The sequence below is a fragment of the Microtus pennsylvanicus genome, chromosome 3, assembly GCF_037038515.1.
Source record: "Microtus pennsylvanicus isolate mMicPen1 chromosome 3, mMicPen1.hap1, whole genome shotgun sequence".
In the NCBI taxonomy this organism is placed as follows: domain Eukaryota; kingdom Metazoa; phylum Chordata; class Mammalia; order Rodentia; family Cricetidae; genus Microtus; species Microtus pennsylvanicus.
Window position 1 is genome coordinate 105,788,839 of NC_134581.1, and position 25,682 is coordinate 105,814,520.

Below are 25,682 nucleotides of genomic sequence, written 5' to 3' on the forward strand. Positions count from 1 at the left end.
CAGTAGGTCAGTGCACAGGAGGGTCAACGCACAGTGGGTCAGCGCACAGTTGATCAGCGCACAGTGGGTCAGCGCACAGTGGATCAGCGCACAGTGGGTCAGCGCACAGGAGGGTCAGCACACAGTGGGTCAGTGCACAGGAGGGTCAGCGCACAGTGGATCAGCACACAGTGGGTCAGCACACAGTGGATCAGCGCACATTGGGTCAGTGCGCAGGAGGGTCAGCACACAGTAGGGTCATCTCACAGAGGGTCAGCTCACAGAGGGTCAGTACACAGTAGGATCAGTGCACAGTGGGTAAGCACACAGTAGGGTCAGCACACAGTGGGTCAGTGTGTGGTAGGGTCAGCTCACAGTAGGGTCAGCTCACAGTAGGGTCAGCTCACAGTACCATCAGTGCACTGTAGGGTCAGCTCACAGTAGGGTCAGCACACAGTAGGGTCAGCGCACAGTAGGGTCAGTGCACAGTACAGTCAGTGGTCAGTGCACAGTAGGGTCAGCACACAGTAGGGACAGCGCACAGTGGGTCAGTGTGTGGTAGGGTCAGCTCACAGTACCATCAGTGCACTGTAGGGTCAGCTCACAGTAGGGTCAACGCACAGTACAGCCAGTGGTCAGTGCACAGTAGGGTCAGCACACAGTAGGGTCATCGCACAGTACGGTCAGTGGTCAGTGCACGGTAGGGTCAACTCACAGTAGGGTTAGTTCACAAGAGGCAGTAAGAGCAAAGGATCTAAAGTGAAATCCCACAAGTTGCAAAACAGTGAAGTCAGGAGCCCTGAGAATGAGAGACAGAGATGCCTACAGCCCAGGTAAGACAGCCAAGCAGACCTGGAAAGAGACACATTGGAAAGGCCAGTGGGGACGGGCTGGCTCCCGTGAGACCTCCCCATAGGAAGCATGTTGGGCACTGCTGCTTGTTACATATTCTTGCTCTTAATTCATTGCTCATCATACACCCGTTATAATAGACTAAGCTGAAGGTAAGGATGTTTTCTAACGAGTCGGCCTCATTTCAGGAAAGAGAGCACAGACTGAGATGGCAGCCACCACTTCTTGGTAGCTGTGAGAACAGACTTGAGATACCCGCAAGGCTGGAGAAAGCAAGACCACCCAGTATCTAAAAGCTAGGGAATAATGGAGGTCAGCAACAACCAAAGCCCGAATCACAGATGGACAGAGTGGGCCAACCTGGCCGGGTGCACAGCAATTGGGGTGCGCAGCAATCGGGGTGCACAGCATGTGATCATCCCCGTAGCTGCTCTAGGGGCATGCCCAGAGCCTGCAGGCCTCCATTGGTGCAGCCCACTGCAGCCTAGAGAATGAACAGGCTTTGTCCAGTTTCTGCCGCTGCTCTGTAAACCCACAGACAAAGGGAATTCAAGAACATCATTTTCTCTCTCTTCCACTTTTTGTCCCCCCTCTCTCTATCTCTCTCCCCTGTCTCGTCCCATGCAGGAGCTTTACTCTGTGCTCAGATTCCCACCTTCTCTGTAGTGATCCTTAACACAGGTCTTCCTGCATCTTCATTTTCCAGGGGTGTAAGCCTCAGGCCACTGTCCCAGGTTAGCAGTTGATGACAAAGCAAACATTATCTTAGGTCCTAGTTCTATGTACAACTAGGCCATGAAAGGTCCCATCACTCTCTCCCACCGCCCCATTAATAGAGAGTGGCCCCTGAACATTCACACCACAGGAATAGGTCTATCTATGGGAGAGGGCCCTGGACCTGTACACTACAGGAATAGGTCTGTCTGTGGGAGAGGCCCCTGGACCTGCACACCGCAGGAATAGGTCTGTCTGTGGGAGAGGATCCTGGACCTGCACACTACAGGAATAGGTCTGTCTGTGGGAGAGGCCCCTGAACCTGCACACCACAGGAATAGGTCTGTCTATGGGAGAGGACCCTGGACCTGCACACCACAGGAATAGGTCTGTCTATGGGAGAGGGCCCTGGACCTGCACACTACAGGAATAGGTCTGTCTGTGGGAGAGGACCCTGGACCTGCACACCACAGGAATAGGTCTGTCTATGGGAGAGGACCCTGGACCTGCACACCGCAGGAATAGGTCTGTCTATGGGAGAGGCCCCTGGACCTGCACACCACAGGAATAGGTCTATCTATGGGAGAGGGCCCTGGACCTGCACACTACAGGAATAGGTCTGTCTGTGGGAGAGGCCCCTGGACCTGCACACCACAGGAATAGGTCTGTCTATGGGAGAGGATCCTGGACCTGCACACCACAGGAATAGGTTTGTCTATGGGAGAGGATCCTGGACCTGCACACTACAGGAATAGGTCTGTCTATGGGAGAGGCCCCTGGATCTGCACACCACAGGAATAGGTCTGTCTATGGGAGAGGACCCTGAACATTCACACTACAGGAATAGGTCTGTCTATGGGAGAGGCATGGCTATCCACAAGTAAGGCAAGTGTCTTACACACTAACCTAGGAATTTGCTGGATGGTGGCAGAGGAGTCTAACATCTAACCCCACTGTGGGAGAGGATGATGGATAACCGTGATGGGTGGGGCTAAACCGGGAGGGTGGGGGAGTGTTTCAGAAGAGGCGCAGCTGAATCGGGGCTTCCTGGGGCACTCTGCAGGTGGAAGACGCAGGGTGGTGTGCTGAAGGCAGGTAAGAGCTCCATGTGCCGAAGTTTATAACAGTTTTGTAAATGATCCGACCACAACAATGACACTTTTATACATGCAATAACCGAGTCGATGCATGACTCAATTTCCTGGCATGGTTCTACGTAGACAAAACAAGCCATTAAATTTTTTGGAAAAAGCGAGTAAAGTTTACTGGCCGGAGAGCCAGCAACGCTGTTGCTGTACCAAGTGAGATTCAGACAACTTGAAAACTAGTTTCCATTGTTCAACGTGGCTGCCTTCGTTTACAAATTTTGGTTGCTACATCTCTCCCAGAATTTCTGAACCTTTTAGATTATATGTCCTGAGTTTTGAAAGAAATTTGCACGGTTTACATTGTTGTCCAGGACAGAATCACCTACACAATCATTTTGCGACTTTTTAGTTAGAAACAATGCTGGTGCGAAGTCCCCCAGCCTAAAGGGAAAGCAAAGGCCTCGTGACATGAATGGGAAGGAAGAATGAGCTGCATGGGGTTGTCCTAGTGAGTATCAGAGGCTGTGGTTCCTTAGAGCAGAGGCAGTGTCACAGTCGGTGTCGCTACTCCTCAGGGACAATTACGGCTCTTCATTAATAAAACCCCTGAAGTCAAGGCTAAGTTTGTGTTTATTGGGTGCTTATTGTGTGGCTGGGATCAAGAGAAAGTGTTTCTTTCAAAATATTGACAAAGCCGTAGCCAGTAAGCAAGGCAGTTGTTTATTGGAAAAAGAAATTGCTTTTTTAAACGTTAAATTTACTTTGTGGATACTTGTATGTGTGCACACATATATGTAAAAGGCTGGGGGAAGATGTGACATGTCCTCCTCCATGTTCACTCCTTAGTCCCTGGAGAAAACTTCTTCACTTAGCTTGGACTTCATTGTTTTTCAGCTAAGCTGGTGGCCAAACAGCTGCACTGACTGTCCTGTCTCCCCTGCCTCCAGCACTGCAGTCATGGGAACATGAGGACGTGTAGGGCCTTGTGTGGGTGCTGGGGATCTGAACTCAGGTCCTTCTGCTGGCATAGCAAGTGCTCATCCACCGAATCATCGCTCTGGATCCCTAGATCTCATGAGATGAGACTATAGTATTTTTCAGTATCACGAAGAGAGAAATGGAGAACACAAGAGGTCCAATGAAGCTGGACCCTAAAGCCGGGTCTCCTGATTCCCAAGCTATTCTACCACTGGAAGAGACGCAGCTATGTGGATGAAGAGGCAGTTGGGCCCTACTCATCTCTGATGATTCTAGAACATGAAGCATTTGATCTGAAAGTTTTCTTTAAGAACTCATACCCGGTCTCAAGAAAACAGTCATATACGAGTTCATCTGGGCCCCTCGGCGCCAGTGTGTTTAAGCACAGTGATGACTGCTAAGCATTGCCATCTCTGAGTGCAGGAGTCTGCTTTGACTGCTCCTCCACTTTGGTTTTCTGAATAAAAAGATGTGAGATTTCAATAGCTGGGTGACAGGTAGCAGCTCCCTTCTGCATGTGAACATGGGGCAGGCAAGCTGTACCATGCAAACTCCCTTTTCTGAAAATGTCTGCAGGGAGGAAATACAATGGTATAAACATAATTCCCTGCTAGAAGTGTCATTCAAATAGAAAACCTGGAGGAAGGTAAGCTGGTCTGGGATGCAGGCGCCAGAGCATCAGGTACAGACAGGGTGAGGTAGAGGTAAGTTCTGCATGAGAGGCCACTTGTTTCCCAGGTGGAAAACACCCAAACCTGAAATTCAGGATTCCAAGAAGAAAATTCCTTCCAACAAGAAATTTCCTTTTCTAACAAAACATACCTTCTTTTAATTTTTTTCCTTTTTCCTTTAGACTTTTTCCTTGTTCTCCCCTTGAAATTTTTTTCTGTCTTAAAGCATCTCAAAATATTCCTAACTAACAAGTGTAGCACAAAGAAGAGGAGGTCTAGACCATCTTCATTTCCCTGGGATCTTCAGGAGAAATGTCTTTGCTCTTAGCTTGTCCACTCTGGCTCTTCTGATCAGGGCAGCAGCGCATTCTTAGGCAGACTGATTGACTGACCGGTCTCTCCTAGTGACAATAGAGCCAATGAGCCCCAAGAACGGGGCGTCTTCAACCAGCATGGTTCTCAGTTACTGAAAACCTGCCCTGTTTCCAATAAGGTCAACCAGGGACCAACAAAATAGGAAAGCATCACTCATAGAAGAAATGCTTCCACCTGCAGCATTGTTTGCAGGGAAATTTCTTATTCAAAAGGAAGATGACAAAACAATCTTATTTTTGGGAAAGTTCTTCTGCATCGATAATCTTTACTATCATAAATTTAATAAAGAAGGGTAAAACGAACAAAAGCTTAGGGAGGAGTTGGAGCAGGGCAGACTTTCATCACACACAAGGACTTAAAGAGAACAGAGACGTGCCACGCTGTGGTATGGAGTATATAGGTAGCTGGATGGCATGTTGTCCAGACACTAGGCGATTTTAACTGCTAATGCCATTGAGATGAGGTAGTATTTCCTGTGCTGTTTTAGCTTTTCAATAAGCATGCAGACAAGGCAGGGGAGCCTAGGTAAAAAGTTCACTGTTGGAGGGGGCACATGCGTGCTCGCTCTGCATGCTCTCAAACCCAGCCAGTGGGAACGAGCTCGCGAGAAGGCAGAACGGAACAGCACATGGAAACAATTTGAAACTTGCAGAACATGGATTTTAGGGACTGTGATAGGGTGACAGAGATTTCTCTCAGAGGAATTCTGAAACAGGGAGTGACAGCAGGAAGGGAAATGTAGCTCTAGTTACCGTAAGTGTGGAGTCTTTATGCATATGCTGGCTAATTCTGCTTACAGTAGCCAGGAGCGCTGTTCTTTTAATCCGGACTACGCCCACAGCTAAGCTAGGTCTCAGGGCTGTACTGGCTGGTGTGCTCGTTTGCTTTGCAAAGTTCTCACCCATGACTTCGTACCTAGGAGCATTTTTCTTTGTGGTTTTCTTTACCTGTGTGTTTGCCTTGGTGACCCTTCCCCCCAAACCTTCGTCTTCTATTACTTAAGATGGCAATTGTCTCCAGGCTAAGGACGGTGTGCTAGTCATCCATCTTGTGTGGAAGCCAAACACGATCATGCTGCCTCCCCCAACCCCATCCCAGCAGAACACCTTTCACCGGTGTTCCAGTAAACTTGGGGAAAAAACCCCAAACTTTCTTCATACGAAGTCCCTCACAGCTGCTTCCACTCTGAGCCCACTCCTGAGTCCATTTTCCACACCTCACTCGTCTTTGCCAGCCAGAAATTCCTGGTCTCTTGCTGGGCCTGGCCGTGCTGCTTTCTGGCTCAGGACAGCCATCTGCTCATCTCTACTTCTGCCTGTCTGCCACTGGCACTTCTCGGGGCTCTCGGTCTTCAAGGACTCGTCTCTTGGTCCTCAGAGTTAAGCGCCCCATTCTTTCTGAGGTTTTCCATCTCACAACTCGCCCTTCATGTTCTCTTATTTGTTTATTGTCTGCTTTCTCTGATCAAGTATAAGTTCTGGGAAGTGAGAGCTCTCTGCCTTTAATGCATGGACCTACAGGGCCGACAGTTTGAAGCTTGGATGCCTCGTCCTCCTAGAGAAAAACACAATCTACTTCTTTCCAGCAAGTGAATGAACAGTTACTGTAATAGCAGCCACACGGACAAGGCGCTGGCCACTTGTGACCACCATATCACCAAATGTCACAGTGGTCTTCTTATGCCCTGTAATATTCCTGCTTAAACATAAAAAATTTGTCTATTGTGTCTGGACTGTGGGTCCAGTGCCTCTTCAAAGTCTATGGCTTTTTTGGAATCTCATAATTTCTCAAATAGCTATTTAAATGGCCTCCACACATTCTCATACATGTGATCATGTACATACACATGCATATACAGGACTTATATATATCCTATATATTATATATAATATATGATTATATGTGCACTGAACCAATTATATCTGTTATATATAACATATAATATATAGGCTACACACACACACACACACACATATATATATAAATATATATATATATATAATTAGCTTAGTGTATTAAACTTTAAACCAGGAGTCTGATTCTGTACTGGGTTGTCTATATTCTTGAGAGCATGAATTAGGCACTAATCAAGTCCAGGGAAGAAAATAATTTTGTACAGTGGTCAGGTCTACTCTAGAAAATGCTATTTAGAAAAGAGTGCCTCTAATATGCTCTCGGATTCTATGGGAAGGGATGTTCGGTAAGAAGTGGGTATGACTTTTTCTGCTGGCTTGTCTGAACAGTCACAGACAGAACATTTAAAAGGACAAGGCTTTGGATGTATGATGTCATCTAAATTAGGTCCTTTTTCTGCCCTTGTTGCTAGTGCTGTGGGAAAATGTCTGGCTTCCCCAAGCTCAATTTTCCCTTTTGTATAAAACCAAATCCACTATGTTTTTCAAAGTCCGGAGTGCTAACTACTACACCATGGAACCCCACAAATTCACTATTTGTAAAAGGCAATTTAGGGAGACTGTGTGATACTGAACTGTTCAATGCATGATTTCTGTGTGACTGAATTACCCTCCCTGCCCTTCAGTGTGTTGTGACATGTGGCAATAATAGTATCTTCTTAAAAAAAAGTGAGGATGAAATGAATTAAGAATGCAAAGTACTTGGGACAGTTCCCGGCACAGACTAAATCTTCCCTTGGTTTTAATTGTTACTGTAATGCTAGAAGCAGCCAACTTTCCCCCGTTCTTCACTCAGCAGGTCTTGTATACACACTCCATCCATCACACTGTCCATTACTTCAATTGAGTTCTAAGTGTAGACCAGAGTCCAGAGTACAGAAATGACTAGAGCTTGGTGGTGGTGGCACATGTCTTTAATCCAAGCACTTAGGAGGCAGAGGCGGGTGAATTTCTTGAGTTCAAGGATAGCTTGGTCTCCAGAACAAATTCCAGGACAGACAGAGAAATTCGGTCTCAAAAAGAAAAGTAAATAAAATAAAATAGTAATAATAAAATAGAAATAATTAGAATTCATTCCTTAAACCATGGAGCCACCATTACAGCAAGGATTATATTCTTAGGAAACTAGAAGGAATGTTTTGTGTCATAGTAGACAGGAAATAGCTGTTTGTGCAACGCAAAGCAACTGCCTTTAAAAAGGGAAGATTTGGGAAATGCTGAATTACAGGCCTGCTAGGTTTTTAAATGCCTAACCGCATTTTTAAAAACATGTGCACATTTGTGTGAGAATATGTGCACATGTGGAGGCCAGAAGCTGACATCAGGTGTCTTTCTCAATCACTCTCCACATGACAAGGTTTTCCACTGAGCCCAGAGCTCACTGATCTGGAGCTGGCTAGACTGGGTGGCCAGCAAGCCCCCGGTAGCCTCCTCTCCCCACCTTCCCAGCCATGGGATCACAGGCGTGTGCCACTGCCACCTGGCTTTTTAAAGTAAGTTCAGCTTGACTGAATGCAGGTTTTAAGTCTCTGCAGCAAAAAATTTACAGGCAGAGTCATCTCCGTATCCCGCTATGACATTTAAAACTTAAGCCCCAAGAAAGTTACTATGAAAATTGTCCTGTTTTTATCAAGTGTTTATGCCAAACCTAAAATAACACACCCAGAATAGCAACTGGTATTAATTCTTAGGGCCAGGCAGGGAAAAAGCATGTTCGCTTTCATAATGTGCTTCTGTGTCAGCCTTAGCCTGTGTTTATTCTTCATTCCCCCATCCACATGCATGCTCACACTTAGGAAAAAAAGTGAGGCAAAGATCCCCAGTTCTACTCTTCGCTCCCATAGTTCTTCCCATGACAACACAGAGATAACCATCAGAAAGAACCACAATCCACAGTAGCAGTATCCATACGAGCATCCGGGTCTTGTGTGACCCGAGGAAGCTGCCATTCATCACGAACTACTCTGCGCCAGGAGCTGTGGTAACAGTTTAAGGCAGAAGGCATCGTGTAAGCTGCACAACTATCACGTGAGTAAATCCAAAGTCTGTCTGTTTGATACAGTGGAGACTCAGAGTTGTCTACTCGTGCCTGTGTTTGGCCCAGACACAAAAGGAGACTTGGTTAAATTGGCCCTTGACTAACCATGACACCTGATTTTACCCTCTTCTTCCTCCCTGGCCTTTCCCAAAAGATAAAAAGTAAAAATAAAAAGACTGAAAACTTACTCAAAGACAGGAATCAGAAGCTAGAATCAACTAGTCATCCTGCTTGAGAATAGCTCGAGGAGAAGGAAGTCCCGTGGTCCCGTTTCTGAAATTTGGCCCCTCTCCATTGGCCATGCCCATGCCTGGGTCTTTCTGGCACTGCCTAGACCTTGCCACTGGTCATCCGTCCTAGTAGTGACAAGAGGTGACCTACTGGATATCGAAAGCCCACAGAGTTGCTGTGATTGTCCAAGGCTAAGCTCAAGGGAAGATCTCCCAAATTGGCAGTGGGTCAGCATCCATATCTTCACATAAGTCTCTGCCCATCTTTGGAGTCCCCAATAACTCTGCTTGCTGTGGTACAGTAATTTGACATGATTTTCAAATGGACTGAACAAAATGCCTCTTATTTAGAGACACCCATCTTGAGATGCAGTGCTGACTCTTACTGAAGATAGGCTTAATGTTTCCTCAGGTAAGAGTTGACCTCAACTGGGTCAAGAATCCACAAATTTCTGAGACCAGACCTCTAGGAATGGGTCCTATTAGATAAAAAGGAGGGTGAACAGTCTTGATTTATTCAATGGATATTAGTTAAACGTTAATGATGTGCCAAATGCTGTTTGAGGTGCTGGGTATGTGTTAGTGAGCAATCTTCAGAAGGAATTACTGTACTTAAATTCTAACAGGGGCAGATTAATATAAGCAAAACCACTAGCAAGCAGCATGCTCTAAGGTGGTAAGAACTATGGAGAAGAATTAACCCAGATAAATGTGATAGGGGGGTACAAAGAGAATGGGAGTGTATGGACCCTGAGATGGACATATACGTGGTGCATTCTGGGAAGGGAAGCATTGTTGGAGGATAGAAGTAGGGAGCACAATGGAAGCCGAGATTGAAGAGATGGTGTGTGTGTGTGTGTGTGTGTGTGTGTGTGTGTATGAGAGAGAGAGAGAGAGAATCAGAGAGACAGAGACACAGACAGACAGATAGACATTCATACACACACAGAGATCACACTCCTAGGCCAGCCTGTCTAAGGTGGAGCTTCGGGCTGGGGTTACAGACACATGCTGCTGTGTCCAGCCTTTGTGGTGTCTGCATTTGAGCCCCTCATGCTGGCTTTACTGGCTGAGCAGTCTAACCAGCTCTTCTTGTTTTGTTCTTAAAGCACCATTAATTCTGTTAGTCAACAAGATTTAGAATATGAAAACTGCTTTGAGAAGAGCCCAAGGCAAGAGAAGAAATGGGAATTTATTGAGGTCTTTGGGGTTCTTTGAGCATTAGTCACATTAATACAGATGTCGGAAGAGAAAGTGCAAGTTGACAATTGTGTTTCTTGCCTTAGATTTCATTTCAAGCCCGTTACTTATGTATTTCCCAAGAACAACTTCAAATACCATATTTTGCAAACTCATGGTTTCAAGTTGCTGCCTTAAAGGTCTTTGCGACCTCTGTACAGAGTTTTAACATTTTTTTTCCTGCTTTGCTGGCTCAAGGGTGGTGACCGAACCAAATATGCTTATAAACAGGACCAAATGAATCAAAAAAGTCTTCCTAAGAATGGGGCAGTTTTGTGAAGAAAATACATGTTTTGTTCTCAGTTACATTAGCTGTTTTTACAAGAACCTTCATCCGTCATGGCGGGAAGATGGTTCTTCACAAAATGACTTTCCCTTCTACAGCAATTGATGTGGGCTCATTCTCTTTGATGTTCTAGAGTCACTGACCTTTCAAAGATGGAGGCAAAGGGGTCTGTGGCAGTCCCTGTCTGCAGTGACAGTGCTAGGCTTTGGAGAAGAATAAAAAAAATACTGACCTCTATCTGAAGAGAGGCTGACCAATCCACCCATCCCTTCCTCTCCTCCTCCTCCTCTGTCCCCTGATCTCTCTATATATGTGATCTCTTTTTCTCAGAATTTATTCCATGACCTTTTTTGAATGCAGGCAGTAGTCATGAGTCCATTCTTATGAAAGAGAACATAAAGTTAAGTATTTTTAGTTCTAATTCTGTCAAGGATTGTTTTGTTTGTTTCAGTGGTAGATATGTGCATTAAATATATTTGATACTGAAATTCAATATAAAATTCAATAAGAAGCTTCACAGTTTATGTTTTGAGTGCCAATTCTAATCGCATATAAGTTCAATGAGTTGTACAGATTTTGGATTTGGCTAATTTGGGTGTGTGATGCTTTTATTTATTTGCAAGATTTTAATAATAAAGTTTATTTTTTTAAAAAATATTTATTTATATTTTATATATGAGTGTTCGGTAAGCCAGAAAAGGGCACTAGATCCTATTATAGATGGTTGTCAGTCACCATGTGGTTGCTGGGAATCGAACTCAGGACCTCTGAAAGAGCAGTCAGTGCTCTTAACCACTGAGCCATCTCTCCAGCCCTAATAAAGTTTATTGAGATATACAAAATTCTCTTTAAGGCAGATATTTATTTGACATATCTGTATCCTTTAACTAAATAAGCAAAGAAAATTTCAGAGAAACTATATGTCTATTTTAGGAGATATAAATGTGGAAAAATCACATGAAATTTTATCCCTCAGGAGGCTGAGAGGAGCAGAAAAGCAGCAAGGTCTGAGTAAGCCTGGGCTTACACAGTCAGCTCCTGGCCAGGAAAAGTATCACATTGTTTAGAGCAGTAATAGCTGATTAATTCAGATCATAGATTTATCATGCAACTGCAGGATACACAGTGTACATCAGCACAAAGGCAGATGCACTTCATCTATGAGCTAGGGGCGAGATGGTGTCTCTGAGATCATTGCTTACTGTTGTCCTCGCTGATTCATGTGCTGTTAGCCCTGAATCTCTGGGGTCGCTAGGACTTGAGTACACCTGCCAGGATAGTCTTCCCTTGGGGCAGTGCCTGAGGGCTCAGAGGCCCGTGAATGAACAAGGCTGGAGGTTCTTGAGCTGTACCCCTAGTTTATATTCAGTTATTCAGCCATGTATTCAGAATAGTGGAGTCAGATGCAACCAAATGTTAGGGGGGCTTCCTGGGGGAAGTGGAAGTCCTTAAAGAGAATTTTAGCATCAAGTCTATACAGGGTTATTCAGCAGGAAGTGGTCAGAGAGGGGCTGGCCTTGCCAACATAACCACTGCTAGTTGGGAGTGTTTTAGGCCCACTGGGTAATAATACCTAGGTAAGGAAAGAAGACACGGGAAGGGGTGTGGCACTGTGGGAATGCAGGCAGGTAGCCCTCTGCAGACCTTGGTGCTATTGGCTAGCTGGACTCTTAGGACAGCTTGCAGTGGTCACTGGTGAGCTCCTCCTGCTCACTGAGCCTTTCAAGATCACACACTCCAGGACAGCCAGGGCGCTGAGGGCTTGGAGCAGTTAAGCACAGCCCAGGGAATCTCAGGCGAGAGGGCAGCAGGAAAACTGCAGATTCTGATTTTGATGTTGTTTATGGACATCTTTTGTTCTGATGTTGAAGAGACCTGTGGATGTCTGTGCACACTGGGATTTACTCAGTCCCTTTTATTTCCCAGGCACCAAATCTCTCCTCCTCCCCCTGTTTCTTCCCATTCATTTGTTGCTCTACAGCTTCTCCTGTGTTTGCCTGACATACAGATGTATTGGAGGAGTCCATCTTGACATATTGCCACCGGTCACTTTGAAGATGGGCTGGTGCCTTTACGGGCAGTCTGTCTGACAAGTCACAGCTGTAGAAAAATGGCCCCTCAAGTCAGATTTCTCCAGTTTCACCAGCTGAATGCAAGTGAGGGGTGCTTTATCTATTTACCTTGCCTGTTGGCTCAAATAGACCGCACCCTCAGCAGGTATAGCCAAAATAAAACTTTCGGCAAGCCAAACTAGTTGGTAAGCTGTTGTGGGACATTAGTTGTATTGATCTCCTCAATCTTGAACTAAGTAAGTGTGTGTGTGGGGCAGGATGTCAAGTAGTTACAGAATTTCTCAATTCCTCACTGGGCTTTGCAATTTCCAATTTGCACTGCTTTTGCTCAGCCTGTGCGCCAGGGACAATTCTAGCTACCAGGTAAGGGCCACAATCTGTGCCATTAGAACTCACTGAACGGCATGTGCTGGCTGCTCGGTTCCCCCACAGCCCTGCCAGTATGGAGTCGCTGCTGCCCAAGTCCCAGAGCCTCACTACAGATGCAAACGGCTCTCACAGTAACCTGGAATTAGACCACGGCCCGAATGGCGTGGCTTGCAAGGGAGTGGCCTTCTCTGATGTGTGTGACAAGGCAGCACGAGTTGTACTGGAGAAGATCTCCAAGATCAGACTACTTCAGAAAGTCTGGGGCTAGATCGCAGCATTTGCATCTCTCAATAAACGACTCCAAGAGCCGGGGTTGCATACAGCAAGGAAGGAAAGGAAAGAGACCAAAGGGAGGGGGTTTTCCACAAGGGTGGGGGGTTTTCTATAAGGCCTACTGCATTGTAAAACTGGATTTATTAGAAAGTGAGCCCTGAAAGGGACCAGGAGTCTTGTCTCAAGCTGAAGGGACTTCAAACCCGCACTGCCAAAGGAAGCAAGGAGGTGAGTCTGAAAGTCTTCAGCTGAGCAGCCATTTCTTACCCGCACACATAAGTCTCCAAGATTAAACTTGTCTCTCGGTGGCTCCATTTCAGTTAAGTACTTTAAGACCTCAGTTCAAACCTCTTCTCTTAGGATTTGGCTCAAAATATTGATAACCATAAATTTCCATATTTATATCTCCAATCTGTGAGGACTTAAGACTATTGTGGGAAGTAAGTTCAGTCTTGAGGAGCAGACTGTGTATTTAATTCCCACAGTGAACCCTGCCTACAGCGTCAGCACCACCCGAGGAAGGGAAGCAGACTGTCCAGTACAATCCGTGCTGTAAAGCTTGTGCTTCTATGTGCTGCACAAACGCATCAGTTCAGCCCTGCAAAAAATGCCTACTGCTTTTGGGTACTTGGCTGGCGGTTCTAGCAGGACACCCACAACAGCACAGACGGAAGAGCACGTAGATCATGCGATTTTAGGATGGGGAACAGTCCTTTCTCCAGGCTGAGGACACCTCCATGTGCTAGAGGGAACGGACAAGTCTGAGCACGGAACCGGGTTCCTCTAATGAACCTAATGAATGGTTCAATTTACTGACTTTTAAAGGCCATCGCTTATTCTGTGGTTATGTCCTCAATTTTTAAAAACACTAACAAGTATTCGCTCTCCTGAAATGGTAGCATGCGTAGGCAGCAGCTGTTTTGATTTTTGTTATGTTTACCTACAGAAATGAAACCTAGCTCCCCCCCCCATCAAGTACTGGTGTGTCCACCAATTTTCCTGCAAACAGAGGCAGAGTGGTAAACAGTTTAATGGTCACCCAGGTAGTGAATGGCAGTGAAGTCCTTCGGGCTGGAGTAAGCTTAGATTGTCAACTGTAGACTCACGGGACAGACAGCACCCGCTGTGCTCCCGAGCCAAGGGGTTTGCAGAAGCCAAGCCGAGCTCACGCGGCTCCCTGTACTTATCATTCTCTTACATGCCTGCTTTGTTTCGTTTGTCACATGCCAGTTCTAATTGACATTTCGAAATGCAATTTTTCTCAAATCACAAAAATTGAGAAAAACGACTTATCTGTTCAATAGACTGTCCTTGGGGAAGTTATTACGTACTCTTTCCATGAAGGTCACAATGGTGGCTTCAAGGCCACCTGAAGCCATTACTCTTTCCACTGACTCTATTTGGGATTTTATATACTACATAGACTCCTGCTTCTATGATTTTTTATTTTAAATGTGTACCCATGTGCAACATGTGTGTACAGGTGCCCACAGAAGCCAGAAGGAGGTGCCAGATCTCCCACAACTGGAGTTACAAGCAATGCGAGTCACAGGATGTGGGTGCTGGAGTAGAACCCAGGTCCTTAAGTGCAGCGACTGCACTTAAACACTGAGCCAGCTTTCTCGCTTCCCCTCCCCTCCCTTAAGCTCCTTGCTGCAGTCCAAGCCACCCTTGACATTCTTCTGCATCAGCCTCTGAATGCTGGGATTATGGGCGTGTTCCTCTACCTCTCGCTGGGCTCTATATTTTGTCTGTATTTAGCGTGGAGAGACAGACCACTCTATGGGATTACCCAAAATCCAGTGCGATAAAGAGCTCCTCCAGCTTCTCACACTGCAACAAGCTGGGTTCCTCTGTGTGGGCTCTCAAGTTATCTTTCTAAATGGCCTCTAATTGAATCAGCAGCCCCCGGGGAAGAGCTTTCGCTTCCTTCCCACTGTCTGTCAGCCAAGCACACTAAGGATGTTCAATAAGTAATGCTACCGGAGGCACAGGGGCCAAGGAGTGGGAGGAGCAAGCTGGCTTTCGACATCTCCCTGTGGGGATAGCTAAGAGAGAGTAGAATTGATAGGGAAGGGGGAACAGCACCTGCCGAGCCTGGGTCCTCTGTCACTCTCTACCTCAAAGCCAATGATGAACCTCAAAGCCAATGATGAACTTGCATTGAGTTCTGAAATTTATTTGAGGCTCAACCTTAGTTTGCATGCAGCTGATAAATAGAATGCCCAAGAAAATATTAATGCTATTTCCTGTGCCCCTCCTGTTAGGCTCTCCCCTGAGGTGAAACCTCAGCCTTACGGTAGTAGTGATACTGCGGAGACTCTCAGTTAGTGTTGGAAGACACTGATGTTCGTAGCAGACAGTAGGAAGTAGGGTTCTATGAGCAGAATTAAAGACTCAGACAAGCATCTGATGAGGCAGGCTCCTATTTTGTCACTGAAGTTCTGGCAACTCAGCCTTCTCTTTGCTGTCCTCTAACGAGGCTGTGCTTACAGGCATCACACGGCTCGGCAAACTGTAGACCACCTCAGTCATCATCCAGCCGTCTCCTGCTCAGACAGAGCAGGCACTCGGCCTTGTATCCTCTAAGACCTGACACAAATCCCCAACATCCTATCAATTATTGAATATGTAGTTAAGTGCCTACAAACTTCTGGAGACTGGAGTTGGGGGTGGTGGAAGGAAGATCATTCTGAAAGGGATAACGTAATGATTAAAAAGAGCTGAGCCAGGGAAAGTCAGTTGGGGTGGGTCTGTCTGACTGGCTTCCTAAGGGCAGTGATGACTGTGGGAAAACCTGACCGACAAGTAGGGCTTTCCCTGTGTTCTTTTTCTTTTCATATTACTGTAAAAGTGAGTGAGGTTTGTGATCAAGAACAGAATGATCAGCATGCCTGCTACAATGGCTGAAGTGAAACACGTTTCTGATTTCATTAACTGGTGCTCAGAGATGGCGCCTTCCATGGTGAGCACACGTCAATTCTGAGCTGGTGAGAACGGCAGCTCAGCTTTGGGGCCATGTCTACCTTTAGCATCTGTGTTGGTTCATTTTCTTTGGTGCCAGATGGAAAAAGCTCTGTAAGTTATTCCGACTTTATTGCTGGCCTCTGTGATCTCCTGAGTTTTTGAAATGCTCCCTAGGCTGGAGATGAAGTCAGAGCAAAAGACATGGGTGTGAACTCTGTCAGCCTCAAAAGGCACGAGCAGAGACGCCATCGTCAGAGCCATGGCAGTATCCTTTTTACTTGATTTACTAGTTTCTGAGTTTCTACCTATAAAATTGTACATTGACTCCATATGAGCGCTCTCTCTCTCTCTCTCTCTCTCTCTCTCTCTCTCTCTCTCTCTCACACACACACACACACACACATGTACTCTCTTTCTCTCTTTTCCTCTCTCTCACTCACATACACACACACACAATCTCTCTCTCTCTCTCACTCACACCCACACCCACACAAAATCTCTCTCTCTCTCTCTCTCTCTCTCTCTCTCTCTCACACACACACACACACACACAAAATCTCTCTCTTTCTCTCTCTCACACACAAAATCTCTCTCTCTCTGTCTCTCTCTCACACACACACATACACAAGCACACACACACACACACACACACACACACACACACACACACACACACAGACAGGACCGGGTGCTGAGCCCAGGTCTTGGAGATATCTGCTTAGCTCTCCCAGCCATTTACTTTACTCCCCAAGGGAAACCTCAGAATTTGGCAGGGAGTCCATTCCCATGGAATTTAGGGCTGCCCTCACACCCCACGGTTCTCACATAGTCAAAGATGGGCCATAGAGGGGTATCCGGCCTCTGCAAGTCCGAGGATGAGGGGTGAGGGCCATAGGAATACTCGGCAGCCTCTTCCTCGGCCCTCACAGCTTGGCTGCATGAGTGCCTCTTGGCAGCGCTTACACATAAAACTCCTCCACTGGGGCCTGACCTCTGGGCCATAGAATCCATGTTGAGTTCATGTCCATTTAGACGTGGCTCTCTTTCAAGCAATCAGAAAAAATGTGGCAAAATTTAACAAGAACAGAACTAGATCCTTCTATTCTCTTTTGCTCAAAAACATTGAAAGTAACAGAAAGAGGAAAGAAATGGAGCCTTTGTGGGAATGGCTGACGTCATCTGCATCTGGACACAGAGACGGCAAAGCCATCAGAGCCCAATTGCCTTATAAAGCATCCGTGAGCAGGAGAAGAGCTGATCAGAAATGCACTTTTGGCCCGCATTCCCTTTTGTTTCCCCTTGGGATCTCTCTTTCCCGCTTTTTGTGCTTTCTTTCTGAAGCCCTCCCTCTTCTCTGCCTTTCCATACACAAGGACTCCAGTCCACAGAAACAAATGCCTTCCCTCCAGCACCATCTTGGCCGTGAGACCACTGCTCTCTCAGAAGCAGTCTTCCAGGGTCATGTGGAGCTGAGTACAGCATGGTGATGCTGCTGGACAAGGTGGCTGGGCAATGCATCTTTACTGACTCTTTTTTTATGTACTGTGGAAATAGAGAGAAGAGCCCCAAACTCTGCAATCTTGACAAACACAGCAAATAAAGGGAAGTCTCCAACAGTAGGCCTGCTCCATTTTCCATAGGGGTGACGTGGGTGCCAGGCTGAGGTAGGAGTCCCTACCCTGTGGTTTCTACAACACTCTATGTACATCTGGGGCTCCATTTCTCCCTATTCTAGAAGCTTCTCTTTCACTAAAGAAATCAAGTTCTTGTCATGGTGTTTGGATCAATCAATGAGCACTGAACATTCTAGAAAGCACAGCACTCCGAAAGTGGCATGGTCCTGTAAGTTAGACTTTGTATAGGGCTAGCCTGTGGACTCAAGTATAGGGCTAGCCTGAGAACTCAATAGACTTCCTGTAAATGGTTCCTATGGCAAAGGACTGCATGAGGTGTGCCAGAGAATCTAACTAAGAACCTTTAATTAATTAAGATTAATTAAGAGCCTTTAATCCCAGCAGAAGCAGGTGGATCTCCAAATCTGAGGCCAACCTGGTCTACAGAGTGAGTTCCAGAATAGACAGGGCTACACAGAGAAATTCTGTCTCAAAATCCTCCAAACAATAACAACAGCAGCAGCAACAACAACAACAAGCTTCAAAAGCAAAGGCTGTTGGGAGGACAGGGACCTGTTTGAGTTTCTGTCTCAGCAAGTAATGCTGAGAGCAGCCAGGATACCAGCAAGGGACAGTATCTAAGGGCTACGAGTGTGCATAGCAAACTGTCCCCTTCTGGTGCTTCATGAGAAGTGTGATGACGGAAAGGGGTCAGGTGACTTCAACTGCACACTGCTTGAATGAATTCCCTGGGGACTTAACTTGCTGGCCTGTTAGATCCTCCACTATTGACGATCCCATCTTCTTTCACCCATTTCTTCTTCTCCTGTGTGCTCTTTTCTGTTGTTTCCAAGAAGCATATCAGTTCGGACTTCAAGGAATGGGAGCCTGAGTGACCGGCTGGCTCACTTCATAGCCAGACTCAGGCACAATTCCTGCTCAGTCCATTCCTCAACAGTAGCCTTGGATGTCTCTTAAGCAGGGCCAGAATGTGCTAAATGACATTAAATGAACCAACAGGCATAGAACCCACAGTTCTCCACGTGATGACCACCAACACATTTTCAGTTATAACAAGAGAAGGTTGCAACGGACTAACACTTGAAAACTAAGGGGTTGGGTAACATGAAAACCTAAAATCTCTTTTGGAAGTAATTTGGCTCCAGAATTTTATGAAAAAATATAATATAGAAATTTGATGCACATCAAATAGTTACTGCATTAGCCATGTGAAATGCATACATATGAGTACATGCACATACAGACACATACGTCTATACATGTATGCACACACATACACATTCACACATATGCTCACACAAACACACATGTATATGCACACACACAGGTATATGCACACACATACACATATATATGCATACACACAGGTATAAGCACATGCACACACACATACACACACACACACACACACACACACACACAAAGGAATTAAAAGGAACAATAAGGTAGGAACTAGTTGGCCCTTTATTGAGGTCATGCCTGAGCTAGCTTGAGCGAAGGGATGATGCCTGCAGGCATTTTGACTATGAGATACCATGTGTGGAGCATGGTCAAAACCAGACAAACATGTATCCAAATTCCAGTTATGTCATTTGCTTACTGTGTGACCTTAAGTAAATTAGCAGGCTACTCTGCCCTGAAAGTCTTTATCGGTTAGGATAAATAATTGCTCCGGGTTCCTAGGAGCAGGCACTGGATGCACAACAGTGCTCCATGAGCAAGGCTGCTCCTCCTCCACGAATCTGCAGGGTCTGTAGCAGTGAGCACACAGCTATTTCGACATCTATGCTAAGTAGTTTTCTTCTTTCTCTTCTGCTTCCTCCTCCTCTTCTACTTATCACCTCAAATGGTTTATAACTTCTCTGCAGTTTTTGAAGATCTCTCTCCCCCTCTGTGTGTGTGTGTGTGTGTGTGTGTGTGTGAGAGAGAGAGAGAGAGAGAGAGAGAGAGAGAGAGAGAGAGAGAGAGAGTATTCCTGTGTGTGTAGGTACCTGCAGAGAACAGGAAAGGGTGTCAGGTCATGTAAGCTGGAGTCACAGGAATTTTGAACTGTCTGTCATGATGGGTGTTGGGAACTTCAGTCTGGTACCTTGCAGGAGTAACAGGCAGAGAGTCTTTAATGGATGAATTATCTCTTTATTCTATTTTTAATTTAAAAATTATCTTTAAGTGCTGTTTACATGCTATGCAAGCTCTCCAGCAGTGGGCAATAGACCCGGCCCTTGGGGTTTTCATGGTTCTCCCTTCCATGTGCCTTTGATCAGTGAGATACCAGCAGGCACAGTCCACCAAATCAGAGCCTTTTTAAGAGGCAGAAAAATCTAAGCGGTCTAGAACCAGGGTCCCCCACGGAGGAAACACATGTAGGGGTGTGGGCTGGCAGGAAGTGATAATCGAAGCTCTGTCTGTGGGTGTAGGGAGCACTACCAGGGCACTGCTGGAGACCAAGGGCTGCTGGAGCGATGGATGCAGGGGAGGAAATGAGCAAACAGATGATGACGTGGCACAAGATGGAGTTGATTACTACACAGAAAACGTGTAGAGATACTTGAGCTTCAGCACGCTCGATAGAAAGACTTTAGCTTTCTATTCGAGGACACTTCACTCATGTGGCATGACACTCTACATTTAACTCCTGATAGGAATTATAATTACGACAAGCTGCTTCTCTTAGTATTCAGTACTTACCTATTTATCAACTGAAAACACTGAGGGAAGAGAATGAAATTTTGATCTACCCACATTGTGGCAACGGGAAAGGGCAAAGGTTTCTGGCAGATCCGCACCAACTCTTTCTTTCCCTATTGTAATGGGACACAACACACATTTCATAGCATCAATACATCAGGGAGAATCAAGTATGGATATGTTTGGAAATATGATGGTAAGCACCACATGGAGCAACCAGAAATGATGGAAGTGACATCTTCTTCCTCTTTCTCCCCCATCCATATGTTGACCATTTATTTCAAATATTCTATTAGCTGTTAGAGGCAAATAAATGAGAAAATATCTAAATTATATTTAGACTCCGGTCTCTAGGATTTTCAAAGTCTTATTCGGGGATAATCAATGGACTTAGCCATAATTTAAGGTAGAAGTCAATGAATGTGATAAGAAACATGGCATGTTTGGTTTAGGTGGAGAATAAAATGCCTTAGTCAAATTTCTAGAAGATTACAATCCTGTCGACCAAATACCTAACTAAATGATAGTATGGTATTATAAAACTCACTGAAATGCTTACATACATTGGGCTCTAGTAGAGGAGGAAACTAAGTCATGTTTGTGGGGAGGAGGATCACAGCAACAGAGCATCTCTGGAAAGTCCGAGACCTGCACAAAACTGTCTATGATGAGAGACAGGAGGCCAGAGTTAGATACCAGGCAGGGAGTGCTTGGGAAAGGGCCCCTAGGGAGGAGAGCAGCGAAGCAGAACCCTAGGAGAGACTGCCTCCAGGGTGAGGCTGGATGCCAGCTCACAAGACCTGGCCAAGTTGTAGAGGTAACAGGAACCCAGCCCCTGGACTCACCCCTGGGGAGTATGGAGCAAGGGAGAATTGCTTACTCTCAGGATGCTGTCTGAGGTATCCAGCAGTCGAAGAGAAGGAACTTGAAGGTGGAGACCATTACAGAAAGACACGACCAATCAAAATGCTGAGAACAACTGACCAATGTGGTACCCACCTACAACCGGTACTTCTGTAGTGCAACTTTTGCACCAAGGCTCAGGAAACTTTGTAGAGGAGGCAGAAAGGTTGTAAAAGCCAGGGAGACTGGACGTTTGCTGTGAGATTTTTCCTAGAAATGTCAGAGAAGCTATAGCCATCAACATGGCTGCCTAAACAAGTCCTGAGCAAGGATGATAGCAACAGAAGACGTGCTAATGTGCAGGGGAAACCCCACAGGGCTCCAGTCTTAGGCAGAGAACTGCAGGAGATTGAGGAATATTGAGGTTGGGGGGAGGTGTCTTCTCCAGAGAGGGAAGAGCACAGTCATTGCTTATTCCATACCAAGTGGTCCTGAAAACATAGCCAGACAACTAACATTATATGGATGGAAGAGATTGTATTCATATACTTCAACGGTGTGTGTGTGTGTGTGTGTGTGTGTGTGTGTGTGTGAGAGAGAGAGAGAGAGAGAGAGAGAGAGAGAGAGAGAGAGAGAGAGAGAGAGAGAGAGAGAGGAAGAGAGGGAGGGAGAGAGAGGCCATGAATTTGAGGGGTTCATGGAAAGGTTCCATAGAAGGAAAGACAAGAGGAAAAACAATGCAATCATATAATTAATTTAATTATATCTTAATATAATTTTTAATTATATCTTAATATAAGAAAATAAGAAAAATATTAAAAAGGAGGCTGAGGGAGACTGGAAACAGTGTAATAGCATGTGGACAGCAGCGGCAGCCAGGTGGGCATAGCTGTGCAGTCGTGCAACAACAATTGACATGCTGACTCTGAGGAACAGCACCACAGGTTGACCTCTGACCACCACAGGCGTGCATGTACACACGCATGCACGCACACACACACCATTGTTCTGCTTTCATCTTTATCTGGGATGTAGTACATGAACCTAGCAACCAGAGGTTATGCTGCCTGTAACATGAAGGAAATATTTCATTTAAAAAGTCCCCTGCTTATTTAACTTAAGAAAGACAGACAGACAGACAGACACACACACACAGAGAGAGAGAGAGAGAGAGAGAGAGAGAGAGAGAGAGAGAGAGAGAGGAAGAGAGAGAGAGAGGAAGAGAGAGAGAGAGAGAGGAAGAGAGAGAGAGAGGGAGAGAGAGAGAGAGAGAGAGAGAGAGAGAGAGAAAGAGAGAGAGAGAGGAAGAGAGAGAGAGAGAGAGAGAGAGGAAGAGAGAGAGAGAGAGAGAGAGAGAGAGAGAGAGAGAGAGAGAGAGAGAGAGAACTTTACAAGCCCCCATCACTGATTCTAGACTTCACCCTTGCTCTCTGATGTAGCACCCAAATTCAGAACTGTGCCTGGCACATGGTAGGCATTCCATATTTTTTGAATAAATAGATGCATGAATTCAAGGTAGTGCCAGTGTTAAGAATGAAGCAGATCTTAGTTTAGCCTGGGACCCTTGACTGTAGACCTTTGGTGGAATAGACCAGAAGACTGAAGAGCTCCATGGATTTGGAGAAGGCAAGTCAGCGAATTCCCCTGAAGCTCTGAAAATTCAAAGCACTTGCTCACAGTTACAGCTAGAAACTCATTTTGTGTCTGGGTCTAAGCATTAGTTTCATGGTGAAAAAACAAAATTTTCTCTATCAGCTTCAAAGATAAATGATAAAAGAGAGAAGAAATGAAAATACAAATGTAATGCTTCTGACCTGCGAGTGACAGCCCATATTCACCTGTATCAACCTTTTTCCTTCTTGGCAAGATGTAGCCATGGTACTTCACAACTGAAGTCTCCAAACAGCCATAGGCCCTCGGCAGCAGTGGCTCAGCTTCTTTCGAGGCTTTCTCCCATCTTCTTTCCAGACCTCATACCCCTTACATCACCTGCGGCCACATGCTTGTCACTTCCTCTGAGCTCTACCCATGGCTCCCTGGAATGTTGGCTTTCTTTAAACTCATTTCTTTCTCTAACTTGGGTCTTGTCTCTAAATCCAGGCCTGGCACTGGTCCAGTTTGATGACCTTCAGCTAACCTCTAGCCTTCAGCAGAGGCCTGGATATTATATTCTATAAGACTTTGAATTCAAGATGATTTCCCTTTTAGAAAAGAGTTTTATCTGATGCAAAATTTCTATCTCCTGTCTACATGCTCATAGGCTAACAATGCTGAGAAGCATTGTCAGAATACGACAGCTACGCTGGTCCTTCCACCAGCACTTGGTGCATCTTGTTCTGGTTCTTTGTATTCAGGGCATATGAAAATTACTATAGGAAGGTGTGCAAGGGGGCAGGCTACTGCTTGATCGACATCAGTGGTTGATAGGAAATGTGGAAGACTCTCTTGACTAGGTAGGGAGAGTGGGATGAGACTCTTAGGATTTGATTGAGGAACTTGGCTTTCTACTAAGAGAGAATGTATAAATTTGTGTTTCAGTCACAACAAACCATCCATTCACTGGCTGAATTCCCTCCTAGGAGTTTTAGACATAGAGAATTCTAAACCAAATATAGACTCCATTCGAGTTGCATAGATCCAGTGTTAGGACAGAAATATTCACACTTTCAGGCAACTAGCCATATGGCTTTGAAAACGAATGCATTTTTAGTTCACGAGGGAAGATCTTTGGAAATTAAAAAAACATTTTGAGTCCTGATAAACCAATTAAGTCAAGACAAATGATTCAATGGAAAGCCATTGGCTGCTGTGTAGGGAAGACAGACCTTTAGCCTGAAGTGCTCTCTGCATGTCTGCCACTTCTTAGGGCTGTTTTGAAAAGATGAATATATTCTTGGCACACTCATTGAGAAATGTGGCAGTGGTCTTGGCCATTGGGAGATGGTTTCTGACTTGTCTATCAGCATGCATCTGCGGTCTTGGGCCCTGGAACCTGGGAAGAATGGGAAGCTGGCGGTGAGGGGGGGAGGAAGAGGTGTGCACAGTTGGTAACACCAGCAGTGGGTCTAGGAGGAAGATGGTGGATGCTGCTGGTGGGGACACCTTATATATATCTCCTGTTAGCTGCACAAGTTTTATTATCAGGAAGCTCAAAGGATGACACAGATTTTAAAAAGTCCTTTTGTTAATGGCTCTGAAGGAAAGAAGTCAGAAATGTTCTGTCGCCGAAGACTTTGTTTTTATGCAGATTATTTTACTAATGATTAATATCAGAAAAATAGGTTCTTGGTAGTCCTTATAACGATCTACTATGGCATTCATCCCAGCAAATCCTGCCCATGAGCGATAGTTCCTCGTGGCTGGACTCAGTGGCTCTGAAATAGACCATGGGACTTCCAGCTTGCTTTTGATCACCCGAGTTTAGAAAAATGTTGAGCCTGTCTGTGGCTCAGTTCTCTGACTTGTAAGATGAGAGTAACTCCCTTCTATGAGTTAAATGAGGCACTTCAAGCCAGAGGGATGGAAGTCAGCCTCCCTATAGGCTAAGCTATCAGTGCAAATATTTAATTACTATCTCATTGTTGGTTATTTCCATGGTTGTACGTCTAGGTCTGACAGATCGCCTTGTAGGCACTGGTCACAGTGTGGACAGCTGAGGAGGCAGCGGCAGCTGTCTATTATCCCTGCAGAACTGTTTATATGTTAGATTCGTGTCCTTAGCATGGCTCGTGCTAATCTGAAGCCTCCTTTGCATGAGTGCTTGCTTCCTTAAAGGAGGTATTTTGATTATTCGAGGCACTTAACATCAGACTGAGAATAATCCTCACTTATTGTGTGGTTTTGTTTGGGAATCACCTTGTTCCACTGTCCATGCAAGCCCAGCAGATCCTCAGATCCTATTCCAATTCCACCATAGCTTGGGGAGCAGCTGAGAGGGCGTGGCAAGTGACAAGGAGTGTCAAGAGAGAATTTGAACCCACGTTTACCCAGGACAAAATGCTTGCATGTGGCATTGGAAGGAAGTTCTCTAATACATTTTAAAATCATCTAAAATTGTTTTATAAAAGGATTATATGGTTATTATGTCATGCTAATGTAAAATATTTACAAGTCTACCCAAGACTATTCCACGGCTCATAAATAGGACATGTGCACGTGTACACGCGTGCGCGCGCGCAAACACACACACACACACACACACACACACACACACCGGGTGGGGGCTGAAATCTTTTACTCCTCTAGTTGGCAGTCTGTGGTTTTCCATTCTCTGCCGTGCAACTTGCTGCCCTATGGTAACGCACATCTGCCAGCAACATGGACAATGCAATATTCAAACTCTTCCCTCCCTCCCTCTCTCCCTCCTTCCATCTTATCCAGGAAGAGATTCCTCTACCATGTTCCCTGGTGGTCAGCAATTATTCACCAGAATGTCTTCTGGAGGAATGTCCAATTTCTTGACACTGTTCATCA

General features: G+C 45.5%; 1 protein-coding gene across 1 annotated transcript in view; it reads right to left on the bottom strand.

The window, feature by feature from the left end:
• Maml2 (mastermind like transcriptional coactivator 2) overlaps nt 1-25,682 on the bottom strand; it is a 325,655-nt gene that overhangs the window by 68,525 nt on the left and 231,448 nt on the right. The window lies entirely within an intron of this gene.